This window comes from Heterodontus francisci, chromosome 29, assembly GCF_036365525.1.
Source record: "Heterodontus francisci isolate sHetFra1 chromosome 29, sHetFra1.hap1, whole genome shotgun sequence".
In the NCBI taxonomy this organism is placed as follows: Eukaryota; Metazoa; Chordata; class Chondrichthyes; order Heterodontiformes; family Heterodontidae; genus Heterodontus; species Heterodontus francisci.
Genome location: NC_090399.1, coordinates 48,010,585 through 48,034,087, shown reverse-complemented (window position 1 = coordinate 48,034,087; position 23,503 = coordinate 48,010,585). Strand labels below are relative to the sequence as shown.

General features: G+C 42.7%; 2 long non-coding RNA genes across 2 annotated transcripts; one reads left to right on the top strand and one right to left on the bottom strand.

The window, feature by feature from the left end:
• Nucleotides 1-13,331: 13,331 nt before the first annotated feature.
• On the bottom strand, nt 13,332-19,720 carry LOC137346268 (uncharacterized). The gene is made up of 2 exons (XR_010968692.1): nt 19,637-19,720; nt 13,332-15,382 (listed from the first exon to the last, which is right to left on the bottom strand). It is a non-coding gene; the product is annotated as an uncharacterized lncRNA (long non-coding RNA).
• Nucleotides 19,452-22,375, top strand: LOC137346267 (uncharacterized). The gene is made up of 2 exons (XR_010968691.1): nt 19,452-19,978; nt 20,892-22,375. It is a non-coding gene; the product is annotated as an uncharacterized lncRNA (long non-coding RNA).
• Nucleotides 22,376-23,503: the final 1,128 nt, after the last annotated feature.

The window sequence follows — 23,503 nt, the reverse complement described above, 5'->3', positions numbered from 1 at the left end:
GAAAATAGAGTCCCATAGAATTCCCATTCCCGCTCCTCTGCCCCACCCAGCAAGAAAACCTCACATAACTGTAGTACAAAATATTTGAAATCATTTAACTGCGGACTTAAAACCAAAAAAACTGTTCAGGTTCCAGTCTAGTGGCCCACACACTGGGCAGGTTACCGCCTGGACTCGTCGGATCTTATATGAAATGTTATGGTGAATATCAGGTTGTCGGCCAATTTGAAGTACAGTTCAATCAACACTGGACACTTAAATTTCCCCCATAGTTGAATTTCCAACATCTGCAGATGGAGTTCAACCTGGAAAAGTGTGAAGTGGAAGGTCGAATTTGTATGCAGAATACAGGCTTAAAGACAGGATTCTTGGTAGTGTGGAGGAACAGAGGGATCTTGGGGTCCATGTCCATAGATCGCTCAAAGTTGCCACCCAACTTGATAGGGCTGTTAAGAAAGCGTATGGTGTGTTGGCTTTCACTAACAGGGGGATTGAGTTTAAGAGCCGCGAGGTTATGCTGCAGCTCTATCAAGCCCTGGTTAGACCACAGCTGGAATATTGTGTTCAGTTCTGGTCGCCTCATTATAGGAAGGATGTGGAAGCTTTAGCGAGGGTGCAGAGGAGATTTACCAGGATGCTGCCTGGACTGGAGGGCATGTCTCACGAAGAAAGGTTGAGGGAGCTAGGGCTTTTCTCATTGGAGCAAAGAAGGATGAGAGGTGACTTGATAGAGGGGTACAAGATGATGAGAGGCATAGATAGAGTGGATAGCCAGAGACTTTTTCCCAGGGTGGAAAGGGCTATCACCAGGGGGCATAATTTTAAGGTGATTGGAGGAAGGTTTCGGGGAGATGTCAGAGGTAGGTTCTTTACACAGAGAGTGGTGGATGCGTGGAATGCACTGCCAGCGGTGGTAGTAGAAGCAGATACATTAGGGACATTTAAGCGACTCTTGGATAGGTACATGGATGATAGTAGTATGAAGGGTATGTAGGTAGTTTGATCCTAGAGTAGGTTAAAGGTTCGGCACAACATCGTGGACCGAAGGGCCTGTACTGTGCTGTACTGTTCTATGTTCTATGTGCTATGTTCTATAATCCTTTAATCCTTTAATCGAGCAAAATTCCCGACCAGCAGGTGCCTTGCCTCTCCATTCCCTAAATACCCTTTCAAAATCTTAGTTATTTCAGCTTTTTAATTGGATAAACTTATCACCTTTCTCCAAATGAAAGCTTTGTAAAGAGGGATGAACTTTACTTCGTCTGCTGATTTCCACATTTATTTCTTGCATCTAACCCTATGACAGGGCCCTCATAATCTTTTCGTACAAGATCCTTTTTGTTCTTTCCGAGAATTCTCCCTCTGAACCACCAGGGGTCGCATTTTCACCGAAATCAACATTCCAGCCTCGACAATCACTTTTCCGCATTTCGTTAATACAAGGAGTCACATTGAAATAAAACAGAAAATACTGCAGATGTTGGAAATTCAACTATTTGGAAAATGTTGGAAACACTCCGCAGTTCCAGTGAAAAACGCAGGATCAACATTTTAAGTCAATTACTCACTTCAAAACTAAAGCTTTGCACTTTTCTTTCAAAATATTGCAGGTCCTTTTCGTAAAATGATTGTTTTATGCCATTTTCTGTGCAAATTACTTCTAAGTTTGCACTTTTTAATCTTGGCGTCGCAGCCTAACGTTCTGAGGACATTATACCTGCATGTGCAACTTTAACCATTAAATTGAATTTATGGTAAGTTCGAATCTTATACTGTAGAAACATCTTCAATCCCCCTGCAATGCCAGAGAACAACCTGCACCTATCTGGCTGTATACAGTATGCAGCTGTCAAACATACACTGTCTTCCTGAGGAGCGTTCACATCACCTAGATGAAGCTGTGGAATATTTGATGATGTTTTCAGCCAAAATGTTTGAAAGCTCAGCAACTCATGCAGCCTTGTCTGTCTAGTGTACATTGTTCTTTCTGTCTGTACCTTTAAACCTCTCGTTGTTTGGATGAATTGTGCTTGGAAGTGGAGTTTACTCTCTGCTTTCAATGCAAAGCCACGGGTTCAGAGGATAATCAGCAAGAAAACCAGCTTTCAACCAGCAATCCACAGTTTTAAATCTATGTATGACAGCGAGACTGAGCTGACTGAGTGGCTGGATTGAGACTCCAGGTCTTGTGAGGGTGAGCTCCTTTGGAGATCACTGACCCCGCATCTGCTCAGATTTCAATCGTTTGCATTTTATTCGCGAGCTCTTATCCAGATTGAAGCAAAGCTTGGTTCAGTAACTGGAAACAAATAGTGCGGCGGAAATCGATTGGACTTTTTGTTTATCAACAGCCAACATGAAAACCTCAGTGAGAAATCAAAAAGCAGAATCTCATGAAAATATATTTTAATGCAGAGAACAGCAATGTTTGGAAGGAATTAGGGAAGAAACTGAACCTGCGCAATATTAGAGATGAGAAGAATAGATTTCAGACCAGGTCCTTTGTGGAATTAGTTACTTAACAAGCCGAACCGTTAATTCTAATAATTGCTAAGATTCTGTATTTTATTTAAACCACAACCCGACTACCACAGATTCAATTTCCTCCATTCCTAAGCTTTCCTTCAAATAAATTGTAACTTTTTGAAGGAAGTGCATCTGGAAAATAACAGTTGGCAACTGTGCTTGCCAACAGTGAAAACGCAGTCAATAACATCTGGTGACAGAGCTGGCTTTATATTTTCTAAATGAGAGAAACGTCAGCAAAGATAATACTCACCCAGTGGGAATCCCTAAACGAGGAAACCGTTAAACAGGGGAACCGATGGAGCCGCGTTCACTGCTGGAATTCAACAGCAATTTCTCTTTTGCGGGCCAATCCTCTCAATGATTTTTACTGACATTTTTCATCCGTCTTTTCTTTTTCTTCCTATCTTTCTTTATCCTTTTTATTCATTCTCTCTTTCCATCAGTTTCTCTTTCTTCGCTCTTTCAGAATAATATAATGATGAGAATCTCAGTTTTATTCGTTGATTCCTCAATATTTTATACAATGCATTGGAAATTCAACATTCCAGTCAAACTCACTCAGTATTCCACAGTGTCACTCGATGTTTCGTTCAGTTGTATTCTGCCACGGTCTGTTTGCTGATGAATGTTGCACCTTATTGCTGTTCTCGTGAACAATCAGCAGCGGTGATACAAAATCTCTTTGCACCAAGCGATAAAGCCTTGCCGGTTACGTAGAGTGACAGATAATTCCTGCCGTTACTGAAGGCATTTGGTATTTAATGAAGCTTCAACTCCTGATGGTGTGAAGGGCGCCCTGGGTCAGTCAATTTATTTAGAGGCACACGATACTGAGTTGCGTTCAGGTGCAACCGTAGTTCCCGTCCCTAACTAAACAGGGTCCGAATCAACACGTTTCTGTTAGACAGGAATCATATTCCGGCGAGTCCGAGAGATTATGTTCAGTTGTCGATTTCCTCGCGACCTGGAAGCTGAAGGGCCGATTTACTCCGTGAAGCAAAAAGAAATAAAAGCATTCGACATCGACAAGGAAACTCAGCCAGGTACGATCGCGACTCGCAGTCAGTGGTTGCATCGCTTAATGTGTAAAGTGGCTGACCGATTTTAAACTTGATCTAATCACAAGATTGTCGCTTCTAGCTCTACCGCACAAGCGGTTATGCTGTATAGTCTTTAATTTACTATTTATTCGCTACAGAAATTGAAATTCAATTTGTCACCCATTGCATAGATTAATACACCAAGTGGTCAAAACGCCGTCCTTAAATTATTTTCGCAATGCAATCGCCACAAAGCCTTATACATGCTTTTCTACTCCCGTTAAGAAACACCTGACCATTCCTTCTCTGAACGATCGCTAAGTTGATCGTCGCTCCAGCAGACACGCGCAGACGCCTCTGCAATCTCCAGCTCAAAATAGAGACCCGCGGAATTTCCAAACCCACTTGTCTGTCCACATCCAGCAAGGAAACCTCACACAACTGTCGAACAAAGTGCTTGAAATTATTTGGCAAGGAAGAAATAGCAGGGCATCTCGATAGAAATTGTCCCGTTGGGCAGACGCAGCATGGGTTCATGAAGGGCAGGTCATGCTTGACAAATCTTTTGGAATTCTATGATGACATTACGAGCAAGGTGGACAATGGGGACCCAGTGGATGTGGTGTACCTAGATCTCCAAAAGGCCTTCGACAAGGTGCCGCACAGGAGGCTGCTGCATAAGATAAGGATGCATGGCGTTAGGGGTAAAGTATCAGCATGGATAGAGGATTGGTTGACGAACAGGAAGCAGAGAGTGGGGATAAATGAGTGCTATTCTGGTTGGCAATCAATCACTAGTGGTGTGCCTCAGGGATCGGTGTTGGGACCGCAATTATTTACAATTTATATAGATGATTTGGAGTTGGGGACCACGTGTAGGGTGTCAAAGTTTGCAGATGACACTAAGATGAGTGGCAGAGAAAAGTGTGCAGATGACTGTGAAACTTTGCAGAGGAACATAGATACATTGAGTGAGTGGGCAAAGGTCTGGCAGATGGAATACAATGTTAATAAATGTGAAGTCATTCATTTCGGTAGGAGTAACAGTAAAAAGGATTATTACTTGAATGGTAAAAAGTTACAGCATGCTGCTATGCAGAGGGACCTGGGTGTCCTTGTGCATGAATCGCAGAAGGTTGGTCTGCAGGTACAGCAAGTAATTAGGAAGGCAAATGGAATTTTGTCCTTCATTACTAAAGGGATTGAGTTTAAAAGCAGAGAGGTTATGTGCAGCTGTATACGGTACTGGTGAGGCCGCACCTGGAGTACTGTGTGCAGTTTTGGTCTCCTTACTTGAGAAAGGATGTACTGGCACTGGAGAGGGTGCAGAGGAGGTTCACTAGGTTGATTCCGGAGTTGAGGGGGTTGGCTTATGAGGAGAGACTGAGTAGATTGGGATTATATTCATTGGAATTCAGAAGAATGAGGGGGGATCTTATAGAAACATATAAAATTATGAAGGGAATAGATAAGATACAAGTAAAGAGGATGTTTCCACTAGCAGGTGAAGCTAGGACAAGAGGGCATAGCCTCAAGATTAGAGGGAGCAGATTTAGGACTGAATTAAGAAGGAACTTCTTCACCCAGAGGGTTGTTAATCTATGGAATTCCTTGCCCAGTGAAGTAGTTGACGCTTCTTCAGTAAACGTTTTTAAAGCTAAGGCTATTGAACAATAAAGGAATTAAGGGATACGGTGAGAGCGCGGGTAAGTGGATCTGAGTCTGCGAAAAGATCAGCTATGATCTTATTGAATGGCGGAGCAGGCTCAAGGGGCCGGACGGCCTACTCCTGCTCCTAGTTCTTATGATCTTATGACATAAGACAATGGACAGATTCCTCGTCCTGTGTCCTGTACACTGGGCAGGTTCCCGCCTCCACTCGAACTTAAAACAAATGTGGTAAATATCGGTTATGGGTCAATTTAAAATACAGTTCATTCCACTCTGGACATTTAAAATACGCCCACATTCATTAACTCAGCCAAAGCTTCTGACCAACAGATGTTTTGAATCTCCGATCCCTAAATACCCCATAATGGGCGGCACAGTGCTTCGCACCGCAGCCTCACAACGCCAGCGACCCGTGTGGGTACTGTCTGTGCGGAGTTTGCAAGTTCTTTCTGTGACTGCATGGGTTTCTGCCGGGTGCTCCGGTTTCCTCCCACAGCCAAAGACTTACAGGTTGATAGGTAAATTGGCCATTTTAAATTACTCCAAGTGTAGGTAGGGAATATGGGATTAATATAGGATTAGCATAAATTGGTCAGCACAGACTCGGTGGGCCGAAGGGCCTGTTTCAGTGCTGTATCTCTCTATGACTCTAAAGCGCTGGATTATTACAGCTTTCTAATTGGTTGAAGACATTTCCTTTTTCCAGGTGAAAGCTTGGAAATGTGGACATATTTTACTTCCTCTGACGATTTTCGCATTTATATCTTCCATCTAACCCTATACCATTACCCTTCAAGCTTGCGTAACGTGACTGCAAAACAAAATAGTGTGGATGCTGGAGATCTGAAATAAAAACAGAAAATGCTGGAAATACTCAACAGCTCTGACCGCATCTGTGCAGAGAGAAATAGAGTTGACGTTTCTGTTCTGTGACCCTTAATTCTTCTTGTGTACATGATCTGTGTTGCTCTTTTTGAGAATTCCACCCTTGAACTTAATTTTCCAGATACTCCAATTCCTTTTTGTTTTTTGCTAATATAAGGAGTGACACTTCAATAAACCACAAATCAAAATACTGATGGTGTTAGTATTGGAATTATTCGGAAAATGTTGGAAATACTCCACAAGTGCGATAACATCTGTGGAGAGAAACACAAGGTTATCATTTCAAGTCGCTGCGCTGTCCTCAGAACTACCGGTCTGCAGAATTCCTTCAAAATATTGTATGTCCTTTTCATAACGTTGTTGCTTCTAAGTTTATCAAAAACTTATCAGTTTTTAATCCTGACATTATTAGCGCCACACCCTGGTTAACTGAGTCAACCAAACCTGCACGTGTAAATCTCGCCATCACAGATGTGATTCGTATTCTGCGTTGTAGTCGTAGCAACCTCAGTTCCGAGGAAATGTCACAGACCTGAAACATTAAATCTGTTTATCTTTACAAAGATGTTGTCAGACCCGCTGAGTACCTTCAGCATTCTTTTTTTGTTACTTCACATTTCCAACACCTAGAGCATTTCGCTTTTGTGTGAAGTTGGGAATATCTGACGATATATTCGGACAAAACTCGACTCCGGTTCAGACCCACAGCATTTGACTTGCCGTTTTAGAAGCGGGAGTGGCTTTCCAATATTCATCGCGCCACAAAGCTGAGTGCTTGGGAAAGCCTTTTATTCTATCCATTCAATGCAAAGCCTTGACTGGGTGGGCAGGCAGCAGAAAAGCCAGCTTTCAGGGAGCAGTCCCCAGCTATAAAATTGAAACCAGTTATCTGTGCTAGACTGGGCTGAGACACTGAGTTAAAATTCTCGTCGCTGTTGGGGTGTTTGTCGAATTCCATTGCTGTCAGATTTTTTTGTGGGTTCTTGTTTTGGCCTTATCATCAAAATACATCTTTTCTCGGTAGTGTCGTTTGAGACTATGCTTCAACGGCACAGGTTATAACAGCTAATGCATGGCGCCGTGGTCGTATAGTGGTTTGTGGTTTGCACTCTGCGGTGTGGCTGGAACAACCTCGGCTCGAATCCAAATCACTAGCACAAATTGGTCTAAATGTTCTGTTCTCTGTGACATCTGTGAGAAGAATACAATCGATGCTTATTGCATGTGCTTTTGTTTTTATTGCTGACGAGAACTAATTTACTTCTTCAAAGCCTAACACTCTCATATGTTTGTGCTTGATGCTCCAGAATTCAAACCCAGTTGAAATGCCAGATTTCTTTTTCCTTCCACAATCACGAACCCTCCTTGAGTTTCCTCCCTCCATTTCATTATCACTTTACTATGGCATGACCTAATCTAACACCCACTTTCAATAAAACTTTTCTCTGCGACCACCCCATGAGGATATTTTTTTATCAGCCAGAGGATGGTAGGGGCCTGGAACTCACTGCGTGTAATACTTGCAGAGGCAGAAACCCACAACTTATTGAAAAGGTGTCTGGATATACACCTTAAGTGCCGTAACCTGCAGGGCTATGGAACAAACGCTGCAAAGCCCCATTAGGCTGGGTGGCTTGTTTTTCAGCTGGCGCAGACACGATGGACCAAGTGGCCTCATTCTGTGCCATAAACGTTCTATGATTTCTGTGAAATTGGAGGGAGGGGGTAAGGAGTGTCAGTATGCAATTGGAGGTGGAGGGACGGTCAGTCTGTAAGATATTGGTGTGGGTAAGATTGGAGGGTGAGAATTAGATTAAAGGGAGGAGGAAGGCGTGCTCGTATGAAATTGGAGGGAGGGGGAAGGGGTGTCAGTATGAAATTGGAGGGAGGGGGAAGGGGTGTCAGTATGAAATTGGAGGGAGGGGGAAGGGGTGTCAGTATGAAATTGGAGGGAGGGGGAAGGGGTGTCAGTATGAAATTGGAGGGAGGGGGAAGGGGTGTCAGTATGAAATTGGAGGGAGGGAGACGGGGTGTCAGTATGAAATTGGAGGGGAGATGGAGTAGAGGTGTCAATATGAAATTGGAGGGAGGGAGAGAAATGTGAGTATGAAATTGGAGGGAGGGGAATGGAGGGTCAGTTTAAAATGGAGAAGAAAAGCTGTACTTTCCCATCTGTCTGTGAGTCTCCTTTTATTGTGTTGGACAATATCCGAATATCTCGCCTGCAGCCAATACATTTTATGAAGCGTGAGATTGGACTTGGGAAAAAATGATTTTAAATCTGACATCTGAAGTTGGGAACTGTTAATGATTTTTGTTTTTCACATACTATATAGTGATGTGATCCATCAAAGCCAATTCAAAGATGATGTTGCTATTTACTTAACACAACGGAATATTTCTACAAGGATGCTGTCCCAGTCTTCCACAGTATTAACTATACCGTCAATTTGGTGTCACGTTCAAAATTTGAAATCGTATTTTGGATTCCAAAATCCAATTCATTTATGTAAATAGTGAACGACAGTGGTCCCAGCATTGATCCCTGTAGAACACCACTTCCCATCTTCACCAGTCTAAGTAAATGCATTTAACCTCTGCTCTATGTTTTCTGGTTTGTAGGCAGTTTGCTGTCCATTTTGTTACTTGTTCCCTTACTCCATATGTTCTAACCTTAGCCATTGAGTTACTATATAGTACTTCATCCAAGGCCTTTGGAAAATCCAAGTTTCTCTATTACATCTTTGAGTACAGATATCATTATCTTTCACACTAATGTCATCAGGCTGGCTGGTCTCTGATTTACTGTACTTGTTCTACCGCTCATTATACATAGAGAAATATATATAGTATGTATCGACATTAAACCTCTTCTTCAACTTTGACTAGTTTAACCAACCACATAGTCATTGACACCAATCTTCTCCTGTCTGATATAAACCAATCCCACAATCACTAACACCAATCTCCTCCTGTCTGATATAAACCAATCCCACAATCACTAACACCAATCTCCTCCTGTCTGATATAAACCAATCCCAGTCACTGACACCAATCTCCTCCCATCTGATATAATCCAATCCCACAGTTACTGACACCAATCTCCTCCTGTCCAATATAAACCAATCCCACAGTCACTGACACCAATCTCCTCCTGTCTGATATAAACCGACATCACAGTCAGTCTCGTCAATCTCTTCCCCTCTTTCTGTGCCATAAACTTTCTACGATTTCTATGAAATTGGATGGAGGGGGTAAGGATTGTCAGTATGAATTTGGAGTTAGAGGGAAGGTGTGTCTGTATGAAATTGGTGGGGTGGTGGTGGAGGATGAGAAAGAAATTGAAGGGAGGAGGAAGGCGTTTAAGTATGAAATTGGAGGGAGGAAGGGGTAGGGGGTGTCAGGATGAAATTGGAGTGAGGAAAGGGTAGAGAAATGTCAGTATGAAATTGGAGGCAGGAAGAGGCATGTCAGCATGAATTGGAAGGGGGGAAAGGATTGTCAGTATGGAAGTGGAGGGGATGGAATGTCTGTATGAAATTGGAGGGAGGGAAATGGAGTATCAGTATCAAATGGAAAAGGAAAGGAGTGTCTAGAAGAAATTGAAGGGAAGGGGAAGGATCGTCCAGAAGAAATTGAAGGGAAGGGGACGACTGTCAGTCTGAAAATAGAGGGAGGGGGAAGGTGTGGAAGAACAAAATTGGAGGAGCAGAGGAGTGCATCACCTTGAACTGTGGACAGAGGGTGAAGAGAATTGCCAAAGTGTTAAAAGCTGATAAAAAACATAGAAATATCTGGGTCAGAATAACTGATGCTGGTTGGTGGGACTGATGGGATTTGCAGTAAAGGATTTTCACAGGCAGCCTATGAGTGCCATGATGAGCAGCTCAGCCGCTGATGCAATGTTTCAACTCGTCTGTCATAGACCTTCCACCTCTTCAGAAATATCGGCAAGCTGAAGTTGTTTTGAAGTACTTAAGTTCAAATAAAAACAAACAGTGCTGCAAAATACTCAGCAGGTCTGGCAGTATCTATTGAGAGAAGCAAAGTTAACATTTCAGGTCAGTGACATTTCATCAGAGTTCATCATTAGTTCTGATGAAAGGTCCCTGAACTGAAATGTTAACTTTGCTTTTCGCTCCACAGAGGCTGCCAGACCTGAGTATTTTCCAGCAATTTTGTTTTTATTTCAGATTTCCAGCATCTGCAGTATTTTGCTTTTATTTTACTGAGGTTCATATCCAGACTCCACTAAGCCCTGTATCTCAGCAATGTTCTGCAGAGAGAAATAGAGTGTGCCATGGTCCTGTAGTTTTTTTTGTTCTGGGAATATGCAGTTAGCCTTTAAGGTTTGCAAAGGATCAGTATTGTTTTAAGAACCAGCAAGCCTCAGAAGTAATATGAAGGTGCATTTTCATTGCCTCAGAAACAGCTATTTGGAGAATGCGATTCAAAGGGTGCATTCTCGTTACCATAGATATAGCCACTGGGAGCCAGTCTCATGCGATACATTTGTTACAATTCAGTTTTGAACTGGCTTTTAGTCGAAGACAGTTTGTTCTAACAGAACACACAGACAGAGGACACAGCTGTGGTGTTTAGCACACCTGAAAAATAGCTCTTAACCATTTATACTGAAGGAAGAGGATTTTAGTCTGTTTCATTATTATCTCTCAAAATTCTTAAAAAGTCAAGCCAAAACAGAGAAATCTGGTAATTTAAATTGAAGAAAGGGAAGTTAGACTGTGACAATATTTTATCCCTCAAAAAATCTAAAGTCAGTTTGATTCCATTGAAATAGTTTGCACGTCGTTAATTGTTGAAAGTCGCTGGAAAAGGAAAACAACATTCTGTGAGGACTTCAAGCAACATTATGTGAGGACTTCAAGCAACACTGAACTGTAAATTTTCAAGGACTTTTTTTTCTATTTTAAAGCTTGTTTATATATTCATAGTGTTTATGAATTTAGTTCTTTTAATTAAAGAGTTAATTTGTTGATTTAAAGACACCTGGTTTGGTTAGCCTCATTCGGGGGGTTAATAGATGGTACAATTTGGCAGGGTCTTTCTTTAATTTGGAAAGTTTTAAATGATATATGAGGCGATCTGTGGAGTGACGGGGTTGAATTATCAGTGCGCCTCTCCCACCACAATCAGAATCGTAGATTTTGATTGCGGGCTTTGACTGGAGTGATCGTTCATATCACATATTTATTGGGGGCTCGTCCCGGGATTTGAATAACATATTAATTGGGGCTCACTCAAGATTTGAATCACATGTTAAATGGGTTACTGCATTTGAATCATATCTTAATTGGGGGCTCACTCGCAGTTGAAGCATATTTAATTCTGTGGCTGGCATCTGGGATTAGAATCAGACTAATCTGGAGGGCTGTCATTTGGAATCATAGTAATTACTTGTCTTTGGGATAACATATTTAAATTGGGGTCTTGTATTTAGCATCAGATTAATTGCTCTCGAGGCTGGGATCTTATCAGTTGGAAACTTAATTGTTGGATCTAAATCTGACACCAATTACAAAGAAATTAAAAGAACTAGGTCTCTTGTATAATAAAGTACAGGCTATACCATTCTTATGGATTTAGTAGTTGTAGCAGAGATTTTGCGAAAGGAGAATGTTTCCCTGAGTGACTTGATAACTTTAACTAAGAACACATTGAAATAATTGGCGGCGAAATTGGGGTTGAAGTTGAAAGCAGGTGCCCAAAAAGCAGAGCTAATTGAAATAATAGCCGAACATCTGGAATTAGTAGGAGAAGATGATGATGATAATACATATGAAGGGCATTACGAGGAACAAGAAAGGGAATATGAGAGACATGAAGGTAATAGGTCCGAGACAGATGCAGTGGAATTGGCTAGGATTCAGTTAGAAATGAAAAAAACAACTCCATTGAAAGTGTTTGCAAGTTGTTAATTGTTGAAATTAGTTGGACAAGGAAAGTAACATCCTGTGAGGACTTCACGCAACATTGAACTGTAAATTTTCAAGGACGCTATTTTTAATGTTGTTTCTATATTCATAGTGTTTAAGAATTTAGTTCTTCTTATTCAAGAGCTAATTTGATTTAAAGACACCTGGTTTGGTTAGCCTCATTCGGGGGGGGGGGGGGGGGGGGGGGGTTAATAGATGGTACAATTTGGCTGGGTCTTTCTCTAGTTTGGAAAGTTTTAAATGATATGTTCGGTGATCTGTGGAGTGATGGGATTGAATTATCAGTGCGTCTCTCCCACCACAATCAGAATCGTATATTTTGATTGGGGGCTTTGATTGGAGCGGTTGGTCATAACAAGTGAAGGCCATGGGTGTCCTGCAAGGAGAGAGAATATGAGAAGAAGTCCCTGCCAGGTTGTTGTCACACATTGTTTTGTGGCTTTCTAGGACTGGGATAGTCAGATTCTGGGACCATGCCACTTGGTTGTTTTCTTAGCTATGGGAGTCTCCTGCTTTTGGCGGAATTGTCAGCAGAGAAAAATGTGGCGAAGAAAAGAGCACTTACGTCCTCCTTGAATGGATACCAGACAAAGAGCGTGTGTATTCTCCTCAGAAGGAAACCACACATAGAGGATGTGTTTCCTCCTTGGCAAGAAATCTATCCTCAAAAGCGGTGAAATATCTTGAAATTTGATTGTCTGTTCATTTCCATTGTGGGCATACCGATGAGCAGTAATGGATAGTTAGTTTCAATTTTGGATATACATACAAAAGTTCTACCAGATCTGTTAAACTCTAGTTATTTTAATCCGTGCCCCAGCTACTGAAAGGTTGACTGTACTGAGGTTTGTGGAAAGAGCTGGCAAATGTGCTGGACTGAAGTGTGATTTCTTACACCTGGAGTCTGTTTATGTCATCTTTTGTAATTCCCTCTTTCTGTTGCCTGGTGTCAGAAATAGAAATCAAAGGGAGATGATGCTCCACTCTGTTCATCAACTGTTCCTCATTTTCATGCATCGCCTTCTTAATTTATAAAGATCCCGACTCCATTCATTAACTATGGATTGCCAGTCTGTCAGTTTTCAGTGAAGCTTGAAAGGATTCACTGCGAAGCTGCACTTTCCCATCTGTCTATGGCTCACTGTGTTTGTATTGTATTAGACAACAGTTCGAATATCTTGCCTACAGCCAGCACATTTTGTAAAGTGAAAGATTGGACCTGGAAAAAATTGAGTTTAAATCTGACAAATCTGAAATTGGGATTTTAATTTTTCACATACTATATAGTGATGAGATCAGTCAAAGCCAATTCAACATGATGTTGCTATTTACTTAACATAACTGAATATTTCCACGAGAATGCTGTCCCAGTCTTTCACAGTATTAACTACACCCCCAATGTGGTATCACCTTAAAATTTTAATATTGTATTTCGGATTCCAAAATCCAAATCATTTATGTAAATGGTGAATTACAGTGGTTCCAGCACCGATCTCTGAGGAACACTACTCTCCCCCTTCACCAGTCTAAGTAAATACCTTTAATTTCTACTCTATGTTTTCTGGTTTGTAGGCAGCTTGCTGTCCATTCTGTTGCCTGTTCCCTGACTCCACATGTTCTGACCTTAGTCATGAATAACTATGCGGTACTTTATCAAAGGCCTTTGGAAATCCAAGTTTTTCTATTACATCTTTGAGTACAGACATCATCATCTTTCACAACAGTGTCATCATGCTGGCTGATCTCTGACTTACTGGACTTGTGGTACTGCTCTTTATACACAGAGGAACAGGATATACAGTATATATCTACATTAAACCTCTGGTTCAACTTTGACTAGTTTAAGCAACCCCACAGTCATTGACACCAATCTCTGCCTGTCTGATATAAACCAACACCACAGTCACTGACACTAATCTCCTCTCGTCGGATTTAAACCAACCCCACAGTCACTGTAATGTGCAAATGAGTAAGAATTGTTAGCAAGGACTAATCAGCACTTTCTCATTGGATATGTTAACCAGTGAATCCTTTCACACATCGAATTGTAGATTTTGTACCAAAGATCAATTCAGGATTGAAATAAAAGTTCCTATTTCTATTGCAAACTAATTTCTGATGAGACTCCCTGACTTAAGGGCAAAAATCACAGACAGCAGTTCTGAAAGGGTTAATGAAGCCCTAAGAACAAAAATCAGTCATACATCCAGAATATTAAACTGCAGCCCAGTTATGAACATCAGCAGAAACAAACACTGTTTGAATGAACATGGATCAGTCCTGGATGTGATTAACAGCAGCAATAACAGAAGATTCAACTCCCTTCAGTTTCATGTGAACTCGCTGGTGTCTCAGCAAGTTAGAAGATCGATTAAATCCCTTCTCACACACGGAGCAGATAAATGGCTTCTCCCCAGTGTGAACTCGCTGGTGTGTCAGAAGCTCGGATGAACGTGTGAATCTCTTCCCACACACAGAACAGGTGAATGGTCGCTCTCCAGTGTGAACACGCTGATGTGTCAGCAGGTGGGACAAGTGAGAGAACCCCTTCCCACACAGAGAGCAGGTGAACGGCCTCTCTCCGGTGTGAACTCGTTGGTGTGCGATCAGGTGGGGTGACTGCCTGAAGCCCTTCCCACAGTGAGTGCAGCTGAATGGTCTCTCATCAGTGTGAACTCGCTGATGTGTCTGAAGGACAGAGGACTGAGTGAATCCTTTCCCACACACGGAGCAGGCGAACGGCCTCTCGCCAGTGTGGCTACGCCGATGATTTTTCAGCTCAGATGGGTAATTGAATCCTTTGCCACACATGGAGCAGGTGAATGGCCACTCCCCAGTGTGGCTGTGTCGATGAATTTCCAGCTTGGATGGGTAATTGAATCTCTTCCCACAGTCCCCACATTTCCACGGTTTCTCCATGTTGTGGGTGCCCTTATGTCTCTCCAGGTTGGACGATCAGTTGAGGCCTCATGCACACACACAACACGTGTATGGTTTTACCCTGCTGTCAATGGTGTGATAGTTTTTTAAGCTAAAGCTGACTGGCTAAATATCTTTCCACAGTCAGTGCATTGGAACACTCTCACTCGGGCGGCGGGGGGTGGGGGTGTGGGTGTATCGGTGCTGTTCTAGTCACAGTAATGTTTAAAATATTTTCCCACAGACAGGACAGACAAACATTTCTCCTTCCACATTCAAAGGCTGATGATATTCAGATCCTGATTAACCAAATGATTCTGTAGATCGTGACATGATGTTTGGTTTGATTTTCCTGTCTGAAAATGCTCCCCTTCCAATATCCTGTAAAAGGAGTTTACAAAAGTCATCACAGTCACTGAAGGATAGAAATTCAGAATAGACAATTCTAGTTTCTATGGAACATTCTTTCCTTTCTTGTTTCCCGTAAGCTGCAAATCTCTGTCTCACACAGTCTCCACCCTCCCTGTGCTGAAATCCAAACCTATCGCACCATCTCCAACATATTTTCTTTTGGTCAACTTTTTTCACTCCCCTGAAGGTGCTGACACTGGCTTGGTTCAGTTCTACTCTCACTGTCTCCCTCTCTCTCCTCCCCTGAAGGTGCTGACTCTGACTGGGATTAGTTCTACTCTCACTGGTTCCCCTGCCTCTCCTCCCCTGAAGGTGCTGACTCTGGCTCGGCTCAGTACTGCACTCAACAGTTTCTTTCCAACACGAGACACACATGCCCAATCTACCTGTGTGGCTCTTGACAGTGAGGGAAAAAAGGACACCCATACCACTGTCCTCACCTGATGCGTCACACGTGCACTTTCCAGCAGGTCACTGGATCATCCTCTAAAAGACTGTGGGTAAAGGCACTGCCCAGTGTGACTGAGTCGAAGGAAAAGGACAGGCCAAAATTTAATCCTGTCTGCAAATCCTGCACTTCTCATACCCTGCATTACAAATATCAGCACCGTAAGTTTGAACATAGGAACAGGAGGAGGTCATTCAGCCCTTCCAGACTGTTGCACCAGTCTATTAGATCAATACTGACCTGTATCTTAACTTCTTGGGAGGTACCAATAACTGGCATTTACATAGCACCTTAACATAGTAAAATATTTGCAGTCAAAGTGGAGGTGGTGGCATAGTGGTAATGTCACTGAACTAATAATCCAGAGGCTCAGGCCAATCCCCTGGGGACACAGGTTCAAATCCCAGCTGGTGGACTTTACATTCAATGAATTCATAAAAATCTGGAATTGAAAAATAATCTCGGTAATGGTGCCAGGAAATGATTGTCAGAAAAAACAATACGGTTTACTTATACCCTTTAGAGAAGGAAATCTGATGAGCGGTGAAGCTTAAAAGAGGGGATCTGTGAGGAAGCAGAGCCAGAGCTGGGGAGTTTAAAAGAGTGGGCCAGTGAGGGAGGATGTCGCAGAGGTGTCAAGGACAGAATCTATTTGGCCGGAGCTGAGGAACAAAAAAAAAAGATGCAATTACATTGCTGGATGCATCCTTATAGGACACCAGCTAATGGTAAAGATATTGAGGAACAAATTTGCAAGGAAATTAAAGAGAGGTGCAAGAAGTATAGAGTGGTTAAAATAGGAGACTTTAATTACCTGAATATAGACTGGGATAGTAGTAGTGTAAAGGGCAGAGAGGGGCAAGAGTTCCTAGAGTGTATTCAGGAGAATTTTCTACAGCAGTGTTTTTCCAGTCCAATGACAAAGGAGGCACTGCTAGACCTGATTCTTGGGAACGAGGTGGATCAAGTGTCAGTATGGAAACATTTAGGGGACAGTGGTCATTGTAACATATGGTTTAGGTCCACTGTGGAAAAGGATAAGGAACAATCCAGAGTAAGAATAATGGAATGGGAGGAAAGTCAACTTCAATGGGGTAAGAATGGTTCTGACCCAGATAAATTTGAATCAAAGGTTGACAGGCAAAACAGTAACTAAACAATGGCTGCCTTTAAAGAAGAGATATTTCGGGCACAGTCAAGGTATGTTCCCGCAAAGGAGAAAGTAGGGCAAGCAAATCCAGAGCTCCCAGAATAACAAAAGAGATAAAGAGTAAGATGAAGAAGAAAAAGGCTGCTTATGACAGATGTCAGGTGGATAACACAACCGAGAACCAGGCGGAACATAGAAGGTCCAGAGGCAAAAGGAGAAAGCAAATAAGAGAAGCAAAGAGAGAGTATGAAGAGACTGGCTGCAAAGATAAAGGGGAATCCAAAAGTCTCCTGGGGAATATTCACAGTAAAATGGTGGTGAAAGGATGAGTGGGGCTGATTAGTAACTAAAAGGGGTTTTACATACAGAGGCAGGGAGCATGGCTGAGGTATTAAATCAATACTTTGCATCTGTCTTTACCAAGGAAGAAGATGCTGCACAAGTCACGGTGAAAGAAGAGGCGATACAGACACTTGAAGGGTTTAAAACAGAGGAGGAGGCATTGGGTTTTCTAACTATACTTCAAGTTGATAATGCTCCAGGACCATATGAGATGCATCCAAGGATAGGGAGGGAAGTGAGAGTGGAAATTGCAGAGGGACTGACCATAATTTTCCAGTCCTCCTTACATTCAGGGGTGGTTCCAGAGGATTGGAGAATTGCAAATGTTACACCCTTGTTCAAAAAGGGTGTAAAGATACACCCAGCAAATGTCGGCCAGTCAGTGGTGAGGAAACTTCTAGAAATGATAATTTGGGATAAAATTAATAACACTTGGGCAAATGTGGGTTAATTACGGAAAGCCAGCATGGATTTGTAAAGGGAAAATCGTGTTTAACTAACTTGCTAGAGTTTTTTGATAAGGCAATGGAGAAGGTTGATCAGGGCAATACTATTGATGTGCAGCACATGGACTGCCAAAAAGCATTTGATAAAGTGCCATACAACAGATTTGAGTTAAGTTATAGCTCATAGGATAAAAGACAATAGCAACATGGATATAAAATTGGCTGAGTGACAGGAAACAGACAGTAGTGGTTAATGGATGTTTTTTTGGACTGGAGGAAAATATGCAATGGAGATCCCCAAGGGCTGGTGTTAGGACCTTTGCTGTTCCTGATATATATTAATGACCTAGACTTTGGTGTACAGGGCAGAATTTCACAATTTTCAGATGACACAAAACTTGGAAATATTGTGAACTGTGAGGAGTACAGTGTAGAACTTCAAAAAGATATAGACAGGTTGGTGGAATGGGCGGACAAGTGGCAGATGAAATTTAATCCAGAGAAGTGTGAAGTGTTTCATTTTGGTAGGAGGAACATGTAGAGACAATCTAAAAGAAAAGGGTGCAATTCTAAAAGGGGCAGTGGAACCTGGTGCATATGTGCATAGATCATTGAAGGTGGAAGAACAAGTTGAGAGTGCGGTTAATAGAGCATACAGCAGCCTAGGCTTCATTAATAGGGGCATAGTGTACAAAAGCAAGGAAGTTATATTAAACCTGTATAGAACACTGGTTTGGCCTTAACTGGAGTATTGTGTCCAGTTTTGGGCACCACAGTTTAGGAAAGCTATAAAGGCATTGGAGAAAGTGCAGAAAAGGGTCACGAGAATGGTTCCAGGGATGAAAAACTTCAGTTACATGGATACAATGGATAGATTGGAAAAGTCGGGACTTGGAGTAGAGAAGGCTGAGAGGAGATTTGATAGTGGGATTCAAATCAAACGAAGCAATAGCGACATGACAAAAAAGTTTTCATGCATCAAGTGGTTAGGATCTGGAATGTACTGCCTGAGACTGTGGTGGAGGCAGAGTCAATCCAGGCATTCAAGAGGGAATTGGATTGTTATCTGAAAAGGAAGAATGTGCAGGGCACCGGGGAGAACAGTAGGGAGTGGTACTAGGTAAACTGCTCTTTCGGAGAGTCAGCACAGAAATGACAGGCCCAATGGCCTCCTTCTGTGCTATAACAATTCTTTGATTCTTACCTGATCTGGCCTACATGTGACTCCAGACATCCCCTCCGCCCCAAACCCACAGCAATGCGGTTGACTCTTAACTACCCTCTAAAATAGCCTAGCAAGCCATTCAGCTGTCAAGAGCAATTTTGGATAGGCAACAAATGCTGACCTTGGCAGTGACTCCCACATTAGAGCGTAAATGGGACTGAAATTGACACCAAGCAGTCTTTCAACTTTCAAAATAGAATCTTATGAATACCAGAAAGGTTTTAAAAAAACTGCAAGCTATGGGGAAGGAACATGGTTTAATTGGATAGCCGACCGATGGGCCGAATGGCAGATTTCTCTGTTGTCTGACAATGGCATATGCCACTGCCCGGAATGCTCTGCGCTGCGGAATACGGCCTATCGCCATCACAAGGACGCAACGCGCAGGCGCGGTACGCCCCAACCACCCACCCCGACGGAACCATAAATCGACGCGCGTATCATGCGCGACAGCGGCTCCAGAAGGTTAGTGGGGCCGAGTGCAACCACTGCAACACGCAGTCTCAGCTGCTGTCAGGGCCCGAATCATAGCTCGGGTCCGACAGAAGTGCGACCAGGGCCTCGGGAAGGGGACAACATTAATCCGCTGGTACAGTGTCTTCCCCCATCATACCCGCCGCTTCGCAGTTTTTTCTCCCGTTTCCACCGGGTCCAACAGGCAACGAAGCACAGGTTCGAGGCCCCCCAGAATGCTCCGCGCCGGGGTCTGGCGAACATGCGCAGTCAGGGCACGGTGAAATCTGATCGGTGAATCGAGCGGTGTCTACGCCGCCGAGCATTATGGGCATTGAAGCCGCCATGAATTAGCTGCTGTACGGCAAGTGTTTATTGCACCTCTAATCCAACAGCAAAATACTGCAAATGCGGGAAATCTGAAACTTAAACAGAAAATGTGGAAATATTCAACAGATCAGGCAACATCTGCGGGAAGGAAAATAGTTAACGTTTCAGGCCTGTGAGTTTTCAGCATTTTCTTTTTATTTCAGATTTCCAGCCTCCGCAGTATTTTGGTATTGTTTAGTTGCAGACGTTGCCCACAAAACAGAGTCCAGAAGGACAGACCGGCCAATTAAAAGCTGATTTGAATGAAGGTGGGCACTGAACCCGGAAGTCAGTCTCTGGCCTCATGGTAGGGCTTTTTTTGTTGCATCAGTTTTAGCTGGAGCAGAGATGGAGGAGAAGTTGCTGGGTTTAACCCCGAGTCCAGTTGAGCCCAATAATTTCCAATGTGGGACCCTCAAGGGAGGTGGATTCTCGGGGAGATTAGATTGTTAAACTGACACTGTCTGTAAAATGTAAAAGAGTATTTTAGCAACAAGTATTTCTGTACAAGCCTTTAATCCATTTTACATATCCAGATTTTTAAAAATTCATTCTTGGAATGTGGGCATTGCTGGCAACACCAGCATATATTGCCAATCCTCAGTTGCCCCTTGGGAAGGTGCGGTGGGCCTTCTTCAACCACTGTAGCCTGTGTGGTGAAAGTATTCCCACAATGCTGTTAGGTAAGGAGTTACAGGATTTTCACCCGGGGCAATGAAGGAATGGCGATATATGTCCAACTCAGGATGATGCGTGTCTTGGAGGGGATCTTGGAAGTGATAGTGTTTGTATGTACCAGCTGCACTACTTCTACGTGGTGCAGTTTGCATTTGGGAGTTTTTTTTAAGTTTTGGTAAACCTGTAGATGTATAAAGCCTTCCCTTTCCTGAAGGACAATTGGGTTTTTATAACAATCTGCTGATTTTTTTTCTCTTGCTGCACTCACAAATTACTAGATTCATTAAGTTGAATTTCACAAACTGCCTTTGTGTTTTTGTGGATTCTCTTTCGCATTCCCTCTTTCATGTTTTAAATTAATTTTACAGGGTATGAGAAGGAAGGATGTACAAACATAAAGCTCAAACCAATCATCACGTCAAGATATGACAGAGTAACACAATTCAACAAAACCTAAATATCATCGCCCTTTGGATATGGAAGGAAAAAGCACCGTTCAAAGCGGGGAGAAACCATACATGTGTTCTGTGTGTGGACGAGGCTTCAGCCGATCATCTGGACTGTCGAAACATAAGCGCAATCACACTGGGGAGAAACCGTGTAAATGTGGGGACTGTGGGAAAGGATTCAATTACCCATTTGAACTGGAAAGTCATATGCGCATTCACACCGGGGAGAGGCCATTCACCTGCCCGACATGTGGAAAGGGATTCACTCATTTATCTACCCTGCTGACACACCAGCGAGTTCACACTGGGGAGAGGCCATTCATCTGCTCAATGTGTGGGAAAGGATTCATTTCTTCATCCCTTCTGTTGACACACCAGCGACTTCACACTGGGGAGAGGCCTTTCACGTGCTCTGTGTGTGGGAATAGATTTGCTCGTTCATGCAATCTGCTGAGGCACCAGCGAGTACACACTGGGGAGAAGCCATTCACCTGCTCCATATGTGGGAAGGGATTCACTCGTTCATCCACCCTGCAGACACACCAGCGAATGCATAAGTGACTGCAGGAGTTACATTCTGCTGTTATTCACATCTAGGACTGAAACTTTTTTTATTCATTCACGGGATGTGGGTATCGCTGGCCATGCCAGCATTTATTGCCAATCCCAGCGACCCAGCGACGGTGAATGATCAGTGATGTAGTTCCAAGTCAGAATGGTGTGTGACCCAGAGAGGATTTTGCAGGTGCTGGTGTTACCATGCAACCGCTGCCCTTGTCCTTCTACGTGATCAAGGTTGTAGGTTTGGAAGGTGCTGTCAAAGGAATCTGGGTGAGTTGCTGCCGTGCATCTTATAAATGGTACACACTGCATCCACTGTGCATTGGTGGTAGAAGAAGTGAATGTTGAATATGATAGATGGGTTGCTGATCAAGGTTGCTTTGTCCTGGATGGTGTCGCGCTTCTTGAGTGTTGTTGGAGCTGCACTTATCCAGGCAAATGGAGAGTATTCCATCTCACTGCTGACTTGTGTCTTGTAGATGATGGACATGCTTTGGGGATTGAGGAGGTGAGTTACTTGCCGCAGAATTCCCAGCCTCTGACCTGCTCTTGGAGCCACAGTCTTTATATGGCTGGTCCAGTTCAGTTTTTGGTCAATGGTAACCCCCAGGATGTTGATTGTGGGTATTCAGCGATGTTAGTGCCATTGATTGTCAAGGGGAGATGGTTGGATTCTCTCTCGTTGGATATCGTCATTGTCTGGCACTTGTGCAGCGCAAATGTAACTTGAAACATGTTTCTTCTGTCAGTTGGGGTCTGTTTCTTCTCATGTTAATAAACTCCAACTAGTTATAGATGCTAATACTCTGGATAAATGTCAAATAAATCAGCTTTGTATTAAACACACAGTGTGTCACAACTTTTTTAATATCTCTGAGACAAGTTCATCCTTTTTGAATTGTTATCCCTGTTGTTTCTCAGTAACCAGTTTATGAACAGCAGGATCTCACAAACAGCAATGAGCAACTGAGTCATTAATCAAGTTGTTTGTGGTGTTGCTTGAAACACGAATGTTGGTCCCAATACACTGGGAGAAATCCCCTGTAGACAGTACGTGGAGTTGGTAAGATTTCCTGAGAGATCTGGAGCCGATTGAGCTATATCTTGAAGAACTGCTATCTGTGATCTTTCCTTTTAATTCACTGAAGTTATTTCTACAGTAAAACAGTTAGCTTTGAATATTAATCCTAATTTAATATTTAAATCTATAAATTTAAATAGACAGTAAAAGAAAAAGAAAGTTCTTGTCTTCACTTAGCACCTTTCACACCCTCAAAACATCCCAAAGCGTTTCACAGCCAATAGTGCATTTTGGAATGAAGAATGAGAGAGGAAATATAAATTAAATGTTGCAATATTCAGGAGGGTGCAGGAACAGAAAGACTTCTGGTGTAGGTACACATATCTTTGAAGGTGGCAGGACAAGTTGATAAGGCTGTTGAAAAAGCACAAGGGGTCCTTGGCTTGATTGAAATTGGCTGAGAGTACAATAGCAAAGTTACGCTAAACGTTTAATAAAACTCTAGTTAGACCTCAGCTGGAGTACTGTGGCCAATTCTGGGACCACAATTTAGAGCGGGTGTCAGTGCCCTCGAGAGAGTAGAGAAGAGATTTACCAGAATGGTACCAAGGATGAAGGACTTCAGTTATGTGGAGAGGTTGAAGAAGCTGGGATTGTTCCCTTGGAGCAAAGAAGGTTAACAGGAAATTTAACAAAGGTGTTCACACTTATGAAACATTTTGACAGGGAGTTAGGAAGAAAATGTTCCATCTGTTCGGAGGATCAGTGAGCTCTGGAATTCCCTCCCCAAACCTCTCCACCTCTTTCCTCCCATGAGATGCTCCTTAAAACCTACCTCTTTGACCAAGCTTTTGACCGTCTGTCCTAATATCCCTTATGTTGCTTGGTGTCAAATTTTGTTTGATAATGCTCCTGTGAAGGGCTCCGGACATTTTACTCTGTTAAAGGT